Here is a 5,870-nt window from a genome sequence, read left to right as displayed (position 1 = left end):
GAGCCGGGGGCAGCGGCGGAAGAGGCCGACGCCCAGCAGCGGCTTGGCCGCGGGGAACGGCCGCCCCCGCCTCGGCAACGCGCGGCGGACGCCCTCGCCCCCCGCTCGGCTGTGGCTTCTTCGCCCCGAGTGCGCGGCGCTGTCATGGCCCCGGCCCCGGAGCGGGCACGGCTCCGCCGGCCCCGGCTCGCCCTGCGGGGCTGGGGATGCCCGGGCGGCGCGGGAGCGCTCGGTCGGTGCTGCCCCCGGAGAGGCGCCCGTGCGCGCCCCTCTCATCTCGGCGCGGTGAACGGGTGCCGCTCTCACCCGCGCCTTGCCTCGTTCCGCTCATTTGCCTTTCTCAAGTTTGATCGTGCACATAGTGGCCACAGCGGTGTGCAGGCAGCAGGTGGCCAGAAGGATTTTTGCTGGAGCAAAGCATAAAGGCAGGGTTTAAGCAGCAGATGACTTCCCTGCTGCCAGCAGGGCAGGGCAGCTGTGCCTGCAGGGAGGTGATCCCACGGCATCACCCACGGATTCTTCCACTTCCCGGAGGGGACCCATTGCTTGGGCAGTTCTGGCCTTAACATGTTCTGGAGCAGCTGCACACGCTGTTACACACTACTTAATTTACATCGTTGACTTGCTTAGAGAGGGTTCTTCAAAGCAAATGTGCCTTTTGAGAATTGTGGCACATCAAATTATTTGAATTGGTCGTGTGAAGGGTTTTAGATGTATCGCTGAGTCTCCAGGAAGGTGTGTGGCTACTGAGTGAGGCCAAGGAAAAGCTGTGTAGCTGTAGTAGAAAGTGAAAAATACAACCTGCAATGGCATCTTCTTAGTATCAGAAATTCTCTTTTTAAGTTACTTCACTGTGAGCCAGAGGGTGCAGCTTTCTGTCCAGACACTGCAATTTCCTGGACAGAGCCGCTTCCTGTTATTCAAAGTGAGCTGATTCACTTAAACTGATAAAGTTATTATGTGTATGAGTAGGTTTCTCTACTGCAAGAGTCAGGAATGCTTGACATATGTTAAATGGTGGTTTCGGAATCCCACTATGTGCTACGTCATTCTTCAGCTGATTTAATTTACAGTTCACTGAAAACAGGATGATGCAGCAATTGTCATTAGAGGCCAAAACAGAGGGGATAGGAACTGCTAGCAGAACAGAAGGTAACATATAACATAGTAAAGAAAGGTCCAGTTACAGCCAACTGGAGAATGGCAAAAGGGAAATCTGACAGATTCTCAATCAGTCAGATCCCCAGTCCACTGGAATCACGTTTGGAAGAAGCTAAAACTGTTTCATTTAATATCCTGTGCATCACTGTGGTCAAGGAGCATAATAGAACTAGTACTTATGGAGAGATTGCTCTTTTGAAACCTGGAGGACAAGAGAAACTAGGGAAAGAAGTGAAGAGGAAAGTAATTGGCATAAAAAGCAAGGGCCACATTAAAGGAAGAAACAGATTCCCTACTGAATTTATCACTGGGTTTGGGGAGGAGTTTGTTTTAGTTTCAAAAGTATTAATCAACAAAGCATTGAATTTTAAGTCCAGTGTGTTTAGTCTTCTAGTGCTTCCTCAGCATTCAAGACAGAGTTTTGCTTCCAAAGCAGCAGCTTTACCTGTCAGTCAGGAAAGCAGGACATGAAAGTCAAGTGGCAGTAAGTACACTGTGCTTAAAATAGAATGCCTTTTGCTCCAGAATCTCAAAATGCAACAAAAGACTTTCATAAAGTAAGAGACCTTCACAATGCTCTGTAAAAGGTACCAATATTACATTTTTTTTCTTTTTCCCCCTAAAAGGAAGTTCAGGAAGCTTGAACTATTTCTTATAAAAGGACTATTTAAAAAAATTTCTGACTCTCCATTGTGGGAACTCAAAATGTCTCTCAGACATTTTTAGAGGTTCCAGGCCTTGGTAAGAAGCATTCTAGACCCTGGCAGACAGCTGAAAAACAGCTGTGTTTTTGAGTTTGAGCCATGGAATGAATTACCAACTTTGGAGGTGGAACAAGCAATCACAAAAGGTTAGATAGTATAGTAAAAGTAGTTACAAAGTAGAGGGGAAATTTTTTTGTATTGTACAGGGGGGTTTTAACACATGTACAGGGGGGTTTTCACTTTGTACATGGGGGTCAGAAGTTCTAAGATGGAGGAAAGTGGGCTGATCCTGTTCTTCCTCCTTCTTTTTCCTTACCTCCATGTTCTTGGTGATGTTGGCACTCACAGATTGGTTTAGAGTAGAAAAACACTTGGCAACGTAGGTAGTAGGTATTGGGGAATAATTGTAAACATGTTATACGTAATATATCATATAAAAGATAGCAGCAGCCCTGGGCGGAGAGAGAGACGAAGAAGACAGCAGATAGAGAGGATGTCAGGGTGTGTGTGTGCCTCTACCCAGGGCACTGATCAAATAGCTGCAGTCCAAGAACATAATCTGTTAGATAACTAGCAATAAACTGCCTTGAGACCGAACAGCTAAGCCTGCGGAGTTTTTCTTTGGAAGCACGGGTTGGAGGAGGAATTTCACCACCATATGAGACCCCAGAGCAAGGCCGGGGTTCTCACACTCCATAAAGACCTTATTAACAGTATATCCCAATTTAAGCAATCTTTTAAAGATCACTTGTCTCTTTTTTCTTCCTCTCCTTTATATTTGTGAGATTGTGTTCACTAAGGGAAAAGTGTGCTGGCAGTAGCTGTGCTATTTCAATGCAAATGGTAACTGCAGTGCCCATATAAATGTCGACATATACCAGTTTGAGAATGGAGCTGTATTTATACATTTACATGCCAAATAACTTTCCATGCGCAAAGAAAGCAAATGAAAGCCAAGAGAAGACCAAATATTTTTTCTGGTATCATTAAAAATAAATTAAATTTTTAAAAATTAACTTTGATTCATATTTGTGTGTCTGTGTATGTGTGTTTACATGTATTTGCTATCCTCCTAGGTTACTCCTAGGTCTTTTTCAGGTTCACTAATTACCTGGAAATCCCTGTAGCTTTGGAGAAATTTCTTTGGAGCATTATGTCACATCTTCTACAGCATGATATTCTGTTGCTTCTGTTCCCTCTAAGTTGCTTCTCCTGTAGTTGCTGTCTTCGATGCCTCTTTATTTTCCTAAGCTGATATTAACTGCAGATTTCGTTAGCATTTTCCTAACTCTTTAGATTTGGCCACTATTACATCCACTAAACATCTTTCCTGGAGAATCCCATAGGGCAAATTGTCATAAACCAAAACTTCACCTTCTGTTATTCTCCAGATGAGGTGCTGCAGCCTGTTTTAAATCACTAGAAATCTCTGTACTGTTCTATGCCATCGAATCATGTCTCTGAAAGTCGGTTAATGCTTAATCCAGAGTGGTGGCTGCTCGGTGTAGTCTGGATTTAGAGCAGGTTAATGCCCGCTCCTGTCAGCCTGGTGTGTCCCCAGCCCGAGGGATGACCAATGGCAAATGCTGGGCGAGGAGGGGGGGAGGAATTGAGGGCAGCCGAGTACAACACTTACTGTTCTCACAGGGAAAAGGAGCTTAGTTCAGCTTGTTGTTTAACAACGCTGGCAGCTGGGAGAAATTAGAGCAGCTAATTCCATCCACAGAGAGCCCGCAGAAGCTGGCTTCCAAGTTATTATGTGTTATGTATTAAGACTGAGGAGGCAGATAAATGTAACCTTGAAGCTGTACACATTATGCATACAAAGTGCAGATGGCTGTGTGCTTCATTTGTGGGCTTACTGACAAGCACAAACTCACAATAACTGTAGCTTTTGGTGCTGACTATAGCAGATTGATACTACATTAAATGAGGGTCACGTACTTAAACCTCTATGGCATTTAGTCAAATTGACCTTCTCGTGCAGCTTTCTGGGCTTCAAAATAGATGGAAGGAGTCTCAATTCACTGGTGAGATACAGAATAAACAGAAATTATTAATCCTGTATTAAATTATTTTCCTAGTAGATGTGTTGCTTTCTTTCACTTATAAGTGTGAATGAATGTATAGGAGACGATTGATTTTGGCAGGAGCAGAGTGAAATGCAGGTGGGATGTGGAGGGGTGTCCAGGATATCTGGGAATGCAAAATTGCTTCCCTGCAGAGGAAATCACAAAGAAAAAAGAAGGAAGAAAAGAAAAAGGATCTATCTATCTATCTATCTATCTATCTATCTATCTATCTATCTATCTATCTATCTCTCAGAATGAGATTCACAGAACAATGTGAGAAAATGCACTCAGATCCCCAAAGCAAAAGAAGTGGGAGCACAATTGCAAAAACACCACTTCAGGTGTGGCACTCCAGAGTAACACATTCTTTTATTGTTGCATATTTATTGATTGCTGAATGTTTCAAAATGCACTGACACCAAAGAAACATCTTGTGATGTACTTCTGGTCTAAATAGGCCTTTTTCTTTATAAACTCCAATTGGAGATCAGTCATTAGCCAGTGAGCACTTAACCTGCCCTATTTGTACAGCCAGAGTGAGAACTGGTAAATAAATGTCAGGGCAATAGGGAACTGACAACCTGGCCAAAATATGTGTGACCTTGTGTCTCACATGTTTCAGGGCTTGCTGGAGACTCCAGGACAATCACCCCCTCTCCTAAAGAACTTGGAGGTTAATGATGCTGCAGCTGGAGAAGAAATGTAGCCATTCCACCTTATCTCAGGCACTTTTGCCATGCACGGTGAACTCACCCGTGCTATGTCTGAATCCTTTTTCTGATGTGATAGCTACAAGAGGTCAATGAATTTCTGGGGAAAGGGAGTGGATCCAGAATGGTGAAAGCCATCATGGCTGGCATTTATCACATTTAAAATATTGAAAAATGTGCAGATAAAAAGTTGTATGTATTGGTAGCATTTATCTCTACTCACATTCTGTGTCATGTATCTTAAGGTGTAAGCACACTAGGTTAGGTGACTGCTGATACTGCTTTCCACTCCACATGGTGGGCACAAGTTCCTGCTTTATTGTAAGTGGAAATAAAACAAGAAATGTGGTAAAATGATACAGAAAAAAGTAAACAAGAGCTTAATCGATCTTAAACACTTCATGTTTATTGTACATTAAATAAAACAATTTCACTTAAGTTGAAAGACTGATGGGTTGGATTTAGGAAATCAAAACTTCTATACGAAGATATGTTCAGCTTAAATGATCATTCATTACATATGCATTAGTTACATTGTAGTAAAACCATATTCTGTTAAACAATTCTCAAGTGAATAAGATACATTATCAGAGGTATGTATTCCAAGGATCTTATTGCACATCTACTGGCTAATCCATGTACTTCCAGTCTGAGAAAGATATGCTTTGTACCACTGAGTACAGACTGCCTCCTTATGCTTGTTACACAGCTTCCCCTCTTTCCTCATTAAAAAACAGAACACGATATCAAGCAGAAAATAAAGCTGAACATTACAAAACGTGTGTTGTCTTCAGTTCATTTCATTTCAACCTCAAAGCAATCCATGCGTATTCTTTCTTTTCAGTAAGGGCAGGTAGGGAAAACAAAAGGACAATTAAGGAAAAAAGAAAAGTCATAAAATCCCCCACCGCACATGTTTTTCTGTTGTTGCGAGAACTAAAATGTTGTTATTCTGCTACCAGTTTCCAGTGCAGTGGGAGGAAACACTGTGGAGAGACTCTCACTTCCCTTCAGTTTTGTCTGCCTGCACTTCACGCATATACGAGTCAATGATATGCGGAGGCACTCCATCCATTAATAGCTTGAAGAATGAAAGCCCACCTACAAACAAGGAAAACAGGTAATCTTCAGGTTGAAGGTCCCTGGAGCAACAGCTTTGTACCTTTATTCTCTGGCATAAGTGACAAGTTTTAGTCAGTCCCTGTTACATTGAGATCTGGTAA

This window comes from Lonchura striata, chromosome 5 (genome assembly GCF_046129695.1).
Source record: "Lonchura striata isolate bLonStr1 chromosome 5, bLonStr1.mat, whole genome shotgun sequence".
Classification (NCBI taxonomy): domain Eukaryota; kingdom Metazoa; phylum Chordata; class Aves; order Passeriformes; family Estrildidae; genus Lonchura; species Lonchura striata.
Note: the sequence above shows the minus strand (reverse complement) of the source record.